We start from the raw sequence: 17,038 nt of genomic DNA on the forward strand, positions 1-17,038 counted from the left end.
CACTTTTAATCATAAAATTCATTTAAAAACTAAGTAAAAAGGGCATCTGAGGGATTTCTCTTCAACACATAGGAAGTTATGTCTATAATAGACACCAGTATAAATGACACTAAATAACAATGATGTAATATTATATGTGGGGTTCCTCAGGGGTCAGTTCTTGGTCCAAAATGATTCAGTCTCTACATAAATGATAGTCAGCATGTCTAAAAGACGAAAATGTCTCATATTTGCAGATGACACCATTTTTTTCTGTTCAGGTGATCATTTCCAACAAAAGATACTCCAGAGATGAAAAAAATATCTAAATAAACGATCAATAATCTCCTATTTCATTATATTTAGCAACAGAGATACAAAAACGAATATGTCATTTTGAAGTGATGGTATTACTATCAAAATAGTAACAGAAAGTAACTTTGGGGTATTATTATTGAACAAATATTTTAGTATTTAAGAAAAAGAAAGAAACAAAGAAATTTGTGGGGAAAGTGACAAAATTATTGAAGCAAATGAAAAGATTAGATTTCATGAAAGGATTAATAATCGACAGGATCTGAACGAGTATTAGAAGTTTATTTAAGTTTATGCTGTTTTTAATTTAAATGCTTTATCTTCATTGAAAAACATTTTAAATTCATTTGTTTAGATCATTTTCAGTTTCTCAGTCCTACTAAATGTAAAGCCTGTTAATTAACCAAACATCAGTTTTATCTTCATATTTTGGTCTTGAATAAAACTTTTTTTTTCCATGGTTTACAGCAGGATCCATCTCTCTTTTTTTATCGTTTTTGGTTTTTTTAAGAAAAACTAATCGGTCTGGGGAGACAAACAAACTTCAGAAAACAGAATCAAGTTAAAAATTGTAAAATAAAATGTGGAGAGTTAATAATGTGGGCTTGCTGTGCAACCATTTACAAAAACCTTTAATCTCATCAATTTACTTCCAAACCTCAGAAATCCACATTTAGGACCGGATATTCAGACATTTAAGAAGTTTAGCTCGCTCTGTCTTTGGCTTTTGGTCAAACAACCAAATCTGAACAAAAAGGATCTTAATTGCACAGATTATAATAATCCAGGTGAGTCCAATAACACGTCAGGATGAGTTGAAGAAAGAATGTGAAAGTCAAAGAACAAAAACAAATGTAAACTAGATCACCGCAGTAAATAAATAGATGCTTCTCTTCAAGAACAGGTTTGATTTTTATTCAGCTTTAAGTTCCCACAGCGGCGCTCACGTTTCTGCATGAAGATCAACAATAATAATAATGGAGGAAATGAAGTGAATAGGAAACCTGTTAACACGCCTTTCATATGAAAAGCTCTCATTTCATGCATCAAATAACTATTATGAATGAACTCAGCAGGGGTGGGATTATATAAGCTTGCTTCTTCCCACTCCTTTTCAAGTAAGAAATCAAACTCTACTTATACCTCAGTTAATGATCACTGTATTTAATGAGCATATATGATTTAAGTGACATTTTTGTTTTGTTTTCTGTCTTTTTAATCTATGCATTTCATCATTGCTGTAATGAGTTTGATAAATATGTGTAAATTCTTTATTGCTTTGACTACAATGCTTGAAATAAATCAATAAAATCAAAAAATCAAATCAAAAATTATTGTTGCTCTGCAGTGACAGGAGCCGCAGAGCCGTCTGACCTGAAAGTCCAAACTTAAAATAAAATCTTTCCTAATTGCTTGAACTGAAACTACAGCAGACGGTGTCAGGAGCTGGAGGTTTGGGCCCCGAAATGCAGGAGACCCGGCCTGGTGACGGGAAATAAAACATTTAATGACCAAACTGAAACATGACAAAACTATGGGGAGAAACAAAAAGGTGATACAGAAACCAAGACTATTCAAGGGGCTGAGGGTTATGAACTGAACTGAAGACAGATGTGGATCATGAACCTGAATGGTGTAGCCAAATTACAGTTAGACAAAAGATGTGCAGTCCTGACTTGGAAATGCTGTGCATCTCGTTACACCCTTTTTATTTACCAAGGGAGTTCAGCAATATTATAGTGTGTGCGGTCTACATCCCCCCGAGTGCGAACACATCAGTGGCACCAGTCAGTTGGCAGACTGTGTGTATAGACGTCTTCAGCACACTCCAGGGGCCCCAGTGTTCTTAATGGGGGACTTTAACCAAGCGAGGCTCGAGCATCCTTTACCGGGGTTTCATCAGTATGTTAAATGTGCCACACGTAATGAGAAGGTCCTTGACGAATGCTATGGGAACATTAAAAATGCCTTCAAAGCCAAATCCCTCCCTCCCCTGGCGAACTCTGACCACACAACCATTCATCTTCTACCCACCTACAAAACTGTTCTAAAATCTTCAAAACCTGTCAAGAAATCTGTGACCACATGGACAGAAGATAGTGTACAGACTCTGAGAGGTTGTTCTTCCTGCACTGACTGGAGTGTTTTTCATGACCTGGAATTGAATGAATCAACTGAAACCATCACTGATTATATTCATTTCTGCATTGATGGTTTTGTTCCAAAAAAAGTTGTCAAACATTTCCCTAACAACAAACCTTATGTAACAAAGGAAGTAAAAAGCTGCATAAATCTAAAAAAGATTGCTTTTAATAACAACAATAAAATTGGATTAAAGACAGCTCAAAAGGATTTGGACATTGCTATAAAAAAAGCTAAAAACAAACATCGTCTTGACATTGAGAACAGCTTCAATGCCAAAAACACTAAACACCTATGGGACACAATGAAAAAAGAGACAAACATGTATTCTGTCAAATCACAACCAACAACTACGAATAGTGCAGACAAAGCAAATGAATTAAACAAATTCTTTTTGTGGTTTGATTCACATAACGCGGGCCACATGGCTGACTTTGATATTCTTAATCCGGGTGAATGCAGTCCAATACTGAGCTTATAAATCGTGACTTGGTAATCAATACTTTTAGAAAAGTGCCAAATAAAAAATCAGCAGGTCCAGACGGTTTAACATCATTCCTGTATAGGAACAGTTCTGAAGAGCTGTCAGAAGCTTGGGCTCCAGTGTTCCAAAAGTCAATTCAGAGCTGTGAGGTTCCTGCTCTGTGGAAACACTCCGTCATAATTCCAAAAATCAGCAGTCCACAGTCTGGAAATGACTTTAGAACTATCGCATTGACATGTATAGCAATGAAGTGTTTTGAAAAATCATGGTGTCAATGGTGTCACCATTCTTGGATAACTTGCAATTTGCATACAAACAGGGCAGCAGCACTGCTGACGCTGTGATCAGTGCATCTCACCTCATCCTAAAGCACTTAGAGGCACCTGACACTTATGCTAGAGTCTTATTTGCAGACTTTAGTTCTGCCTTTGACACTGCTCAACCAGCGATGCTGGTCGCTGGTTGGTCTGGCTGGTTGGTCGCTGTTGGAAATGAAGGTAAATCCAAACATGGTTAAATGTTTTTTTCACTCCTGACTGACAGAACACAACAAGTAAAGCTCAATGGCACATTTTCAAAAAGGTTAAGTTGTAATACTGGGATACCACAGGGGGCAGTGAGTTCACCTTTGCTCTTTACACTAACAGCTGCCAAAGCAGCCACACCCAAAACAAAATTATAAAGTTCTCTGACGACACAATTATTATCAGTCTCCTTTCCGTTGCAGATAACCCTCCAATTTACTTTGATGAGGTCAAACACTTTAATAAATGGTGCGAGGATCATAGTTTGCTCTTGAACACAACAAAAACCAAAGAAATCATATTTGACCCAAACGGTGTCACCTCACATAGACCTTTGGCCATTGGAAGCAGTCAGATTGAAGCAGTAAACTCCATAAAATATTTGGGTGTCTGGATTGATAACCAACTGAAATGGACTGTTCATGTAGATTATCTTTGTGGAAAACTCGCCCAAAGGCTCCACTTTTTGAGAAGGCTGAGGCTGTTTGGTGTCAGCTCTAAGATACTGGTCACATTTTACAATGCAGTCCTGGAAAGTCTGGCTAGGTACGCAATGGCAGCATGGTTTGGGGCACTTAGTGTCAAAGATAAAAATAAACTTTGCAAGCAACTAAACGTGGCCCTCAAGATCTGTGGCTGTAGGGATCATCAAACATTGCAAGTCACATATGAGGAAACAACACTTAAGCTTGCTAGGAAAATAATAAATGACCCCGGTCACTTTCTGTTCCCAGAATTTGAGCTTTTACCTTTAGGCAGATGTTTTAGAGCATTCAAATACAAAACAGTTGGATTCAGATCTTCATTTATTCCAGCAGCAGTTACCCTGCTGTACAAGAACTGATTAGCTGAATTTGCAGAGGGAAATCTTTGTAGAGCAGCCGCCTTAGAAATAACTAAATTATTCTTCCCACTTGTTGTAAGGAGCTTAAGTATTAATTATGTTGGACTCCAGTCCTAGTTTTAATAGTTGTTGTCTTTTATGGAGAGTTTTGTGTGAGAATAGTTACTGGATTTTACAAAAAATAACTTTTAGCAATGTGGTTTTAAGGGATCGTATTGAACATTTTACAAATTTTTTACTTTTTTCTATTTGTGTTCCTGACTGTGGGGGTCGGGCCTGGGTCGTAAATCTGTATACTCTGTTTTTATCTATTTAGCATGTAATCGCTTCATGCTCTTTAATCATGTATGTGATGTGTGAATGTTGAAGTATGTGGTAACAGTTTGCAGCTCTGTGGCCTAGAACAAATTTCCTCTTTGAGGACAATAAAGTTTACCTTTGAGTGAGTGACAAAAGAAAACCACTGAATCTTTACAGACGGATGGAGGAACCACCGTTCCAACAGGTGGAGCTGCTTGAGGGCGAGAAGAAGAAACCAAGACACAGAAACCATTTCTGTTAGGTTTCCTTTACGAGTGAAAGTCTGACTTGTGCCAGCAGGGAACCCCTTTCTCCTTTGGGAAACCCCTCAGAGCTAAAAATAAACCCGTTCAAGCTAAAAAAGCTTCAAACTCCCACCAACTCAACCCGCCGCGTGCGAACGCCTCTCCTGCTGGAACCTGTTTCTACGTCAGACGAGTTAGTGACGTGGCTGTGGATCAGTTCAGGCACGAGCCGCTGGGTAAACGTGGCAGAGGTATGCGGAGGAAGCCGGTGACATCATACAGGGAAGCCTTCCAAAGAAAAGTCATTTAAATCCGGAACATCTGGAGCAGAAATGTTCACTGAACGGATTTGTACAAACAAACCAACTGCACTGCGGTTCTGCTGCAAACTTTATTTGTGAAGCACTTTTCCTCCACGTGCAACACAAGCGAAGAAAGCTTTTGAATTTAAAAACAAAACACCAACAAAACATATATTTATTACCATTTTTGCTTTAATCACAAAAAACAATCAAATAATCACATGTTAATAATTGATGAACCCATCAGCTGTCTTTTCCACTCAGCCTTTGTGATGCTTGGGAGGCTAAAAACACAAAAGATCCTCACAGCATCAGACATTCATGATGAAGATCCTCTTTTGCTTTCTGAGGATGAGTCAGGACTTCACCTTCACATCTCTGATGCTGATGAAGCAACTAGGATGAACAGCGCAACATTTCAAGAAGAAAAGAGAAATCCAGATGACTCAAGACTTTCCTAATGTTTCTAACGAAGGTTCTCCATTTTGTCCCAGAAGCTGCTGTGATGCTGCAGCTCGGGCTGTGGGGGGGGATTTGGATTTCCTCACGTTCCTCACAGATGTTGCAGCGTTTGTCCCCCCCCCCCCCCCCCCACCGTCCTCTCTGACCCTCAGAGGTCACAGCAGCAGACGTTCCTTGTTCTTCCACTCAGACGGACCTTTTTCTCCTTTCCATTCGTTTGTTCTTTGTTTGTGTAAATGTCGGAGAAGCCGAACCGGATCAGATGATTGGCTGCAGAGCCTCAGGTTTGTGTTTGTGGACACTCCCTCTCCCGCTGGCATCCGCTCTCTCCTGCTGTGCTGACAGCTCCTTGGCAGACGTCCTGCTCCTCATGACGCCGTCACAGAGTGATTCAGCTTTTTGGGGAGGTGAACAAACTCCTCCGATGTTCTTTGGGCGCACACCTTTTTCGGTGCAGACGTGTTGTTGTGCACTCACCGCACGATTGGCCAATAAAGCCTCAACGCCGTTTGCTCCGACCACTCTATCTCTCCAGACTGATGCTTTTGTCCCGCCCACATGTTAGTCAAAGACTGAAGAGAATTATGGGAAATGTAGCAGCATTGTCACCCGGACCAAACACTACACGTTGTCTCTTTCTGCATTTCAAATGGAAGCAGACCTGAAGTTGGAGGTCAACCCTAAAGGTCATCCCAACCCAGAGGTCAGGGGAGGTCACAGTCTTTCCCTTTGGATGCAAAACCTAAAGGAGCATCCAGGATCTTGATTCTGTAGATGCAGCAAACAGAGGAGATGTCCTGCTGGACGCCACGTTAGAGAAAAGCCACAAACCCCCAAAACCCCAGAATCTTTTTTCTGAGTGAGTTTGATTCCAGCTTTCAGGAAACGTCATCAGCTTTGGCTCCAGAACTTATTTGCCAGCATCCCCGGCTGAAACCTTTGATAGACACAGAGTATGTGCCACGCTTGGCCCAGAAGCCCCCCCCCCCGTTACTGTGGATACGGATCCAGACGGTGAGATAAATCCAAGCGGGGACGGCTGATGGAGACACTGATAGAAGTCCCAAACATGTCACTGTCTCAGTTCCAAATGTGAACCGTTGGGAACCGCATACAGGCCCAAAACAAACAAACAATGATTGACAATCAGTTCATCTGACTTCTCTAGAAAACAGACATCCATGAGTTTATCTGTGGCAAAAGGTTGATGAGTTCTAAAGTCCAATGGAGTACGGTGAGAATGACCTCCTGTAGAGTTTGGTAATGCTGGTTTGGATGCCAGCAGCTGGATGACTGACAGCTGATGATCCCTGAGACGTGGGAGGACTTTGAGTCACACGGTCCAGCTTTCAGTTTCCCTTTTTTTTGTCAGCTTTTCTTCTAAAGCAGATTTTACTTTTTAAATATCGGCAGGAGGAAACGTCAGAGTTACTTTAATTAAGAAAGACTGTTTTCATTGATGGTTCAGTGATCCCAGCAGGGTCCCAGCAGGACGAGCGTTTCATGACGCCACCTGTCCAATCAGGAGTTCATACGGGTCTCCAGGCAGAAGGTTCTACCCAGCGGCTTCTGGGAAACTCTCAGCAGGAGCTCAGCCTCAGTTGAGCGAGCAGATTGAATGAATTATCTTTATTTATGTAAACCGCCATGCGGGTACCACAGAGCGTGGCAACCATTCTCTGTTTGGTTGCATGGTGGTGATGATCAGGAATGGAATTTTCACATGAAACTGCAAACGTACGTTTTTGGATTTCCTTGGTAATGGAGGTTTTTCGTTAACCCCGCCCACATTTCTAAAAGGTTCGTATCACTTTTGCGAGCTCACCTCGCTAACGCCAGTCAAAATCTACAAACTTTAAAACCGGTTTTATTTCCAGAGCGGCTTCGCAGTGATGCTCAAGGAGCTATGAGGCGATGGATCGGGGGTGTCCTTAATATTCCCAAAATTTGTTTTACCGGGTACAAGGTGCGGGAAACTCTGGTGACTTTATATGTAGCGGGGGGTCAAATCATAGCCCTACAAGGGGCAGGAGGAAATAATTGTTCACTGTTGTTTAAATTTTTATGTCATCGCAGAGCAGACGACCCCTGATGACCCCTGAAAACACGCCCACAGGAAGCACCCCCACATGTCTGCACAAGTGCAAACGCGTCTGCAGGTTCATGCAGACGTGTAGCTTTGCTACTATTTGCTGCTTGACGGTACAAAATTACTGAAAAACCAGAAGAAAAGCGCTAAAGCAGAGCTGGCTAACGGCAGGATGCAGCTCGGCTCTGCAGCGTTGGAATGTGTGGAATTCTTTCCCCCCGGGGGGCTAAATGAGTGAGCGGGGGACTGGAGTCTGAACAAAGATGGAGACTTCTGCTAAACAGTTGTTGTGCAACGTCTGCATGGCAGTGGCTTCTGTTCACACCCAGTTCCCAGCAGGCATGTTCTGATGATCAGGTCATTGTGCAACCACCTTCATCCTGCAGCCTCACATCTTCTCACCGCTGGATCACACATGTGGAATCCAGAGGTTAGGAAAGATCCAGCAGAGTTCTGTTCCAACCTGCTGCAGGTCCAAAGCTGGGAACTCTGCCTGAAGGAAGAGGAACAAGGCTTTCAGATTTAAAACCAAAAAAGCCTGATCTAATCTGATCCACTATTTTGAACTGATCAGATCCGATCTGAAATACGTTTTGTTTGATCTAATCTAGTCTAATCTGATCTGATCTGATCTGATCTGATCTAGACTTTTTTTAACCAATTAGTTCAGATCAGATCTGATTTGATTTAGGTCTGATTACATGTAGACTAAACTGATCTGATCTAATCTAATTTGATTTTATCTATTTGAATCTAGAAAAGTTTATCTGATTTGAGTTTTTTAGACTAATTTGATTTAGTTTGATCTATTCAAGACTGATCTGATCTGATCTGATCCGGTTCAAAAACGGATCTAATCTGATCCAATCTGGTCTGGTTTGATTTGATCTGGTCTGGTATGGTCTGGTCTGGTCAGGTCTGGTCAGGTCTGGTTTGATCTGATCTGGTTTGATCTGGTCTGGTCTGGTCTGGTCTGGTCTGATCTGGTTTGATCTGATCTGATCTGATCTGATCTGATCTGATCTGGTCAGGCCTGGTTTGATCTGATCTGATCAGGCCTGGTTTGATCTGATCTGATCTGATCTGGTTTGCCTCAAAGGTAAAAAGCTTGAGGGATCTAAAGCTGAAGTCGGATCACGCCGACACCTGTTTTAAATGTTTGGTTCCTGCTGTTAGAACGCAGTCTTGGTTCTTCTGTGAGGTCACAACGGTTGAGTTTTAAGGGTCTGTTTGCAAATCCATTTTTTCAGCTTTTAAGTGTTTTATAATGTTTAGTCCTCAGTAAAAAAAACGACGTGGTATTTTGATCCGTTTTTACGCATTCCTTCCTCTTCCTCTAAAATCCTGCTCTCTGAGCACCAGCCCCTCCCAACACACATGCGGGTTCTCATATTGTGACATCACAAATGGAAGAACAGCCCCTTCCAGGAAGAGTCTGCACTGCCAGCCCCGCCCCCAGGCTAACAGACACGCCCACTTTCTCAGTGGAGCTAGCGGTGATCTGCTAAACGCTGCATTTTATATGAACAATATTAACGTCCATCTCTGCAAAAGTTCTGATGTTGTTTGTTTTCTTGGGCGAGACGCCGATACGTCGTCCAGGCCGACTCTAGGATGATGTCATGAAATGGGCGACGCCCACAAGAAAAGAAATTCGTTAAAAATCAGATAAATGTGATTTTCTGGATTTTTTTTCTCATTCTGTCTCTCCCAGCTGAGATTTACCAATGATGAAAATCAAAGGCCTCCTTCGTCTTTTTAAGGGGGAAACTTGCACAACGGTTGGCTGACTGAATACTTTTCGCCCCACTGTACACAGATATTGTTTACTCTAAAAGGAATATCATGGTGAACAGACCCTTCAGACTCGTGCAGGTTTCAGATGAGATCACGGTTCTGTGGATCCAAACACGGCAGCAGCCTGGTGGATCCACCAGAAGTTCAGTTGAGTTAGAGTGTTAAGAAAAGCTCCTGCAGAACCTCCAGAGCGGTTCCGGGACAATCAGCTGACATGAAAACTCGGACAGGAAGCTGTGAGTCAGCCCTGTTTACAGGCAGGGGAAGGGAAAGTCTGAGGAAAGTCCAAGAGTCCGTCACAGGAAGCCAACCTCCACTACCCACAACCACCTCCTCAGCGGGACCCATCAGAGACTGGACCTGGTCCAAGCTGAGCTCCGGACCAGAACTTCCCGGGCTCCGTCTGGGAAATGAAAAGGTTCAGGATCTTTACCGCGAGGTCAGTGCTGAAACTACAGCGCCTCTGAGTGTGGGGAGTTCATTGGACCTGCAGCGCTGACCCATGTCCACCTGCGTGGTCATGACTCGCCCTGGTCACATGGTCCCCTAAACGCCTGGATTACCCCCCCCCCCTCAGCAGGACCTCAGGCTCGGCTGGTTGCACCTGATTTCCTGAACTTTCCATCCATCCATTTTCTCAGCCTGTGGTCCCAAGTCTTCCGGTTGCTGGGGCCTATCCCAGTTGCTGTGGGTGAAGGCAGCGTATGACCTGGAAGGTTCTTCAGTCTACCACAAGGACAGAAAACCAGTTTTTGGACTGTTACTGGAAACTGGAGTTAACCTGCACAAGAATGAGGAGAACATGCAACGTCATTGGGATTTGAACCAGAGCCCTCTCACTGTGAGGCTAACCACTACACCACCATGCAGCTCCAGAACTGTGCTGGAGTTCTTCACCAAAATGCTGAGGGATGTGAATGTTGGAAGGGCCGACAGAGTGGCATGAGGGTGTAGTGGTCAGCACTCTCACCTCATAGTGAGTAGGTCCTTGTTGGAATCCTGGCTGGGTTCTGTCTGTGTGGGTTTCCTCCAAGTCCAGAAGAAAAGCTGGAATTTCAGAGGAGTGGCTGATTGAGGGGTTGTTTGCATGTGTGTGTGTGTGCGTGTACAACATGTGTGTGTGTGTGTGTGTGTGTGTGTGGGTGTGTGTGGGAGCTTCACACTGGGAGAAACATCCTGCTTGACTCGTGTCCAGATTCTGCACAATAGCCAAAAAAGATTTCTTGGAAACTCCAGAAACTTTCGTTTCTTTCTTAGTCATCTCAGGAAGACGACGTTCTGACCGAGTCTTTGATCTCTGATTAGACCTAAATCGGTACGTTAATAGAAAAACATTCATAAAAATACAGACATTTTATGTTTTTTTAAATTTTATTTACTTGCACTTATTTACCTCTGCAGAATTCTTTACAAATATAATCTCTTAAAAATGTTTTCTGTTCAGATTCTAGATTTTGGACAAAAACGGAGCCGATTTCTTTTTAAACTTTGATAAAAAAAAATCTCCCGATAACATTCAGTAAATGCAGATTTTCCTGAAAAGCTGCTGTGATGATCAGAGAATCCTCACAAACAGACGGGTAAATGTTCTCAAAAGTGCTCTGCATTCCTAGATTTATCGGACTGTTTTATTTGCAGGCCAGCTGTTTGTCTAGTTTTTCATCACGAGTTAAACTTTAAACCCAAAAGGGGACGGGCTCTGACTCTGCTGGATTCTGTCAGGGAGAAAACACTCTGATGAAACATCCTAATGATTCCCATCCGTCTTTAATGACTTCAGGGAAATTCCCGAGGATCTTCATGACTGCCGCATGGTCTGCAAAGATCACGACTTTCATCAGGATTCACATCCAGTTTGGTAAAATCTTGGCTTTTAGTGAAAAAAGGTTGAAGACTATAGAAATCCATGCTTTGGCATTTTAATATAACCTGAAGGTATATTTGTTTACTTGTTGGCAGAAAATTCAGAGATTTTAGAGAAAAGGATTACTTTGGCAGGTTTTGGTTGTAAGAACTTGTTAAAATGTTGTTTCTCTTCTTGTAGACAAAAGACAAATGGGGCAAAATGCAAGAAATTATGTCATCTTACACAAAAAAACATTTTGAGCTGCCAAACAATAATTTTTTTGCTCTTATTTTTCAGATTTAAGAAAAGTGATTATGTGAATCTCCTTTTTGGGTTGACATTAATATCTCTGGGGACAGAATATCCTAACACGTTCAGGCGATGCTTCACACGCAGAGTGCTCTCTGCTGCCACAAACCATTGACTTTCACGTAGTGGTCAGTCTGTGTAACTACAATCACATCCCATTGAATTTCAGCGGAGACATCTCAGACCAGCGCATCCTTCTGAGGGACAGAAGAAGAGAAGATGAAATGATGATTGAAGTTCAGAACATTTTCCTTCAACTAAAGCAAAGTTTAAACAAAAATGCAAATATTTTTTAAAATGTTGATGAAGTATAACATGTGTGTGGTACCTGAAAACCTATTTTTCCTGGAAAAAATGTCTGTACATGTCATAACCAAGACTTTACAGCTACCATAGTAACCAGGAAGGTCTTGATAAAACAGGAAAAATCAGTTTTTAAGTCATACGGGTGAAACCAAACAGAAACCGAAAGGTCTTTGAATAATAAAATGAGAAAATTTGAGTGGAAATATGTTCAAAGCTTTGAAATCTGATGTCAGTGTAATGACGTCACTTTCTTTACATGATGTTGATGTGATCTACAGTAATGTGTGTGTAACTTCACGAAAGAGCTTGTGTTTTAAAACCATATGTATTTTTTTCTGTTTCGTTACTTCATGTCTTTGTTCTATAAAAACTCTTTTGATGTCTGTATAAAAAGAAAATGGAAGTAAATTTTGGTTTGAACTAGTGGAGAATCGTATTAGTTCTGACGTTTCTTTGAGAAGATCTCAGCAGATCTCTGGCAGCATCAAACCATCAAACTGAGGAGAATCTGATCCTGCAGGGATGCAGCACCACCTTCAGGCAGGAGTGCACAACAGCAGCCTCTGCATGGTCTTCTAAATAAAGAAGTTAATAGTTAGAGTGAGGGAGCCGTGATCGAAGCTTTTAGTTTTATTATTTCAAGTTTCATGATGAAAGAATGAACTGAAAGCAGCTGAGCTCCACGTTCAGTTGATGGACAAACGGTTTGGTGGCCGGATTCTTTGGCTGGTTTCTGAGCTCCTGCATCTGCTGAACTTTCTTGTTGTTTGTGGTTGCTTTTCTGAGGCTGAAATTGTTATTTTTTTTCTGTGTTCAACATCATTCAAAGATTGAGAAGTTTGAGTTATTGAACCCTCAGGTGAAAGACAGCAGAGCACCCATCCAACACATTGGTGGTGGTAGTGTAATGGTATGGGGCTGCTTTTCTGCTTCAGGGTAATCTCAGTCCTTTGATTCCTGTTGCACAATCAGTTTCAATCTGCCAGCTCCAACTATATGAAATGAACTCATTTGCCATTTTTTCGGAATGCCGCCATGTTTGAACCAGAGGTTACCAGTCGTCAGCTGTGATTGGTCTGAGTCGGTCTGGGGGCCATCAGGCTCCACCTACTTTCATTGAGGCTTCTGGTTGGTTAATTTAAAACTCGAACTCAGAAAAAATATCATGAAAAAATTAGGATTATATCAAGAACGCGTCAAAAAAGATATTATAGCAAGAATTTGAGTTTCTTGGAGCCGGGCTTCCTGTTTGGAACGCCAGGGTGGAGGGGCCACTCAGTCCAGTTCTCAGGTACAGTCAATGGGTTAAAAAGTGATTAATGATTTTTTTTAAACTCAAACTATTCTGTAAAGAAAGCACAACAAAGAAAGATCACAAACATGGAGGCAACTGTTGGAGTTTTTAGGTTTTCTGACTGTTTCTTTAGTGCAGGTTGTTGTTGATCATGATGTTTAAGTCGCAAATCAGGATTTAAACTCAAAGAAAGACATTTTCATCCTGAGAAAATTCCTGTTTTCATTATCTCTCTGTTATTTGTTTTTATTTAAATAAAAGTGGGAGGAGTTTATTTAAGGAGAAACATGTGATTCTCTTCATAGGAACAATTAATGCAAAAAACAAATAGACACTTAAGATGTAGTATGTGACGGAGTAGGGCCACCATAAAAGAAAATGAATAAGTAAATCAGAATAAAGTCATACAATTATTAGATCATTTTACAAGGAAAAAGTCCAGATTTTTTAAAAGGTGCTTTTTTAATGAAAATAAAGTTGTACATTTACAAAGTAAGTAAACGAGATTCCTGAGCAGTTTGACGTCCATATGATTTCTCTGCTACATAAATTGAAGAGGAAATGTTCGATTGTCTTTGTTGATGATTATTGACTTTAGTAGGAAGTCCTCCCACCAGCCAGTGATCATTGATGGAGGGGGAATCGAGGTGGTTGACTCCTACAAATACTTGGGTGTGCACCTTGACCACAAACTGGACTGGTCGGAGCAGGCTCATGCTCTGTATAAGAAAGGGCAGAGTAGACTGTTCTTTCTGAGAAAGCTGAGGTCCTTTGATGTATGTACTGACATGTTGCTCCTCTTTTATCAGTCGGTTGTGGCGAGTGCTGTCTTCCATGGGGTTGTCTGCTGGGGTGGCAGTATGACCACGAGGGATTGCACTCGATTGGACAAACTGATTAAGAGATGTGCATCTGTGATCGGGAGGAGGGTGGACTCTCTGGGATCTGTGCTGCAGAAGAGAATGAGGGCTTTGACTCAGAGCATCCTGGACAATCCCAGACATCCTTTGCACAACACGATGTCAGGTCAGAGGAGCACACGGAGTAATAGACTCCTTTCACTGCGCTGCAGGACAGAGCGCTTTAAGAACTCATTTGTCCCTACAGCTATCAGGCTGTTTAATGAACCTGCCTGATATGAACTGATATTATTTTGTGAACTGTCTTTTTACTGTTGTTTGTTGTGTGTGGTTGTGTGTTTTTCTACCGGACACCTGAATTTCTCCTTTGGGAGATTAATAAAGTTTATATCTATCTATCTTGAAACATTTTAAAAGCTAAAAAGGACATTTTATTTTAAAAAAACAGATTTCCTCGTAAAATTGCTATTTTTTGAATTATTAATTTACAATTTTGTCTCTTTCTTTTTCGTTGATACTCCATCGTAGTAACGTGTAAAAGAATGTTTTCAAATAAATATAATATAAAACATAAAAAAACAAAATGAAAGTTTAAATGAAATTCCTACACCTGACAGTTCTTCAAGTGTCCAGCAGGGGGAGCAAGAGGCCTCAGGCCAGACCTGTTTGCCAAATCACAGCAGAACCTCCTGTTTCTCCCGCTGTTTACATAAAAATCTCTCTCTCCCACACACATACACACATGCATACACACTCACAAACACAGTCACATTCCTGGACTTACTGTGTGTTGACGTTAAACAGCCAGTCAGACTTAAAGTCAGGCTTTGTAAAGAGTCCAGAGGTTTGCCCATTTTCGGTCAAAGTCAAGACCAAGTATGTGTGTGTGCGTCTGTGTGTGTATGTGTGTGTCTGTGGATGTGTGTGTGTCTGTGCACTTGTGTTTCTGTGCACGTGTGTCTGTGTGTGTGTGTGTCTGTGCACGTGTGTGTCTGTTCATGTCCATGTGTGTGTAACAGAAAAGCAGGTGGGCTGACTTGTCTCCCCCAGGTTTTTGTGCGTCCTTTAAAAGCAACAGTAACACAATAAGAAGCAAAAGGATCTCCAGAATGTTCTGGATCAGCAGAAGTTCTGGTTCCGGCGTCTGAGGCGCTGTCGGACGTCTGCAGCCGGCCTTGGTGTGGCGCCGCCACGGCTTTGACCTGACTGATGTTGAACTCATGTGTGTTCTTCTGTCTGTTGTGAGTCGGGTTGTGCATCACTGACAGCTTGTTGGATCATCCCAACCACCCTCCACGATTCAACGTAGAACTATTTCTACAGGAAATACAGACCGGACCTGCTCCCAGGGTTCTGCTGTCTTTAAAAGGATCAACAGTTTTTCAGGAAACGTTGTCTCCGCCCGTTTATCTGAGTTTCTGCCCTCATGATGCTCTTTGGGGATTTCTAAAGATGTTCCGTTTCACGTTCTGGTAAATAAAAGTTAATATTTTGTATTAGTGGATGCTGGCTGAACATCCCAGAGTGAATTTTAAATCCTTATTTGGAGAAAAAACAGGAATTCTGTGCAGAAATGTCCTTTTTGTAGAGTCCTGCTATAATCAGTGTATGAAATTCCCAGAGAAGCTCCTGTTTTCCTGATCTGTTGGCTTTGATTCTACAACCGTTGAGCTTCAGTTTGTTCTCTTGAACTCACGTGGTCATCAGGTGATCGGCTCCTCGCCGCTCTGTAATCGGATCAATGAAAAACACTCAGAACCAGAACCTGACCTCCTCAGGAATCAGAGGGGGAGGGGGCTTTCAGTCTTGCGGTTTGATTGGTTCTCACCTGCAGATGTCTGTGACATCACAGACCCAGGTGAGAACAGACCAATGAAGGCGGGGGTGTTTGGATCAAAGCGGTTTTTGACGTTTCATCAAGAACGCGTCTGGAAGTGGGCGTGTCGGGTCAAAGCGTCGACCTGTTACAGGTGTGAGCTGATTGCAGACAGCTGGTGGACCCCCTACTGAAGGAGACGAGAGGAGGGTCAGAACCGGGTCAGGTTCTGGTCCAGACCGTCGTGTGTACAGATGGGCTCTTTCTGTGGTGTTGAATGTGATGAAGGATGTGGTGGAAGACGAGGCAATCGATGTATAACTAAACAAGGAGAAGCACTTCAGGCCACGCCCAAGAGGAAGAGGAGGAAGGAGGAGGAAGATGCCAAGCCTGCCTCAGTTTACCAACCAGCTGCCTTATTAGGAGCCACAGATGGAGATCTCACTGCTGTCGTTGTTTTCTATTTATCACTTCAGACCGGCCGTTTTCTGTCGTGGCTCCTCTGCAGAGGAGCAGCGAGGGGGCGGAGCCTGTACGGCAGGAAGTGTGCCTTTCGCTGTAGTGGAGCTTCCTTTAAAGGACAGGCTCTGACTCAGTGACCCTGCGGGGAGACATTTGTCCACATTCCTGCTGCAGGAGTTCTACGGTACTACGTTTCCCAGAATCCCCAGCACATGAGGGGAAGCAGGTGATGTCTGATCCCTGACTGGTTTAACCTCTTTGCTCATGTTCAGACCCACTTTGCTGCATGAGACTGACAGACAGTAGTGGTCACATGATCTCTGCAGGTCACATGACCTCAAAACACCAGAGGTTAGAATCCCGCTCAGAACTGACCTGTTCTGACCTGAACTGAAGTTCTGAGGATCTTCAACGTCCGGTTAGACGACTCTGCAGACTTCCTTCACAGCGATCTTCATCCAGGCTCCTTTCTTTCAGTTCACTACATTACCCAGAATTCCTGTTTAACAGCCGGCTTCTCTGTCCACTTTAAAGATCAGATGTGATCAGATATCCAGCAAACGTTAGTCAGGGGCCTTCCTTTTCCTCCTTCCTTTTCCTCCTTCCTCTTCCTTTTCCTCCTTCCTTCCTTTTCCTTTGTGTTTTTTTGGAATTTAGGAGGA

The sequence above is a fragment of the Oryzias latipes genome, chromosome 19 (genome assembly GCF_053564925.1).
Source record: "Oryzias latipes strain Hd-rR chromosome 19, Olatipes_Hd-rR_3.1".
NCBI lineage: Eukaryota > Metazoa > Chordata > Actinopteri > Beloniformes > Adrianichthyidae > Oryzias > Oryzias latipes.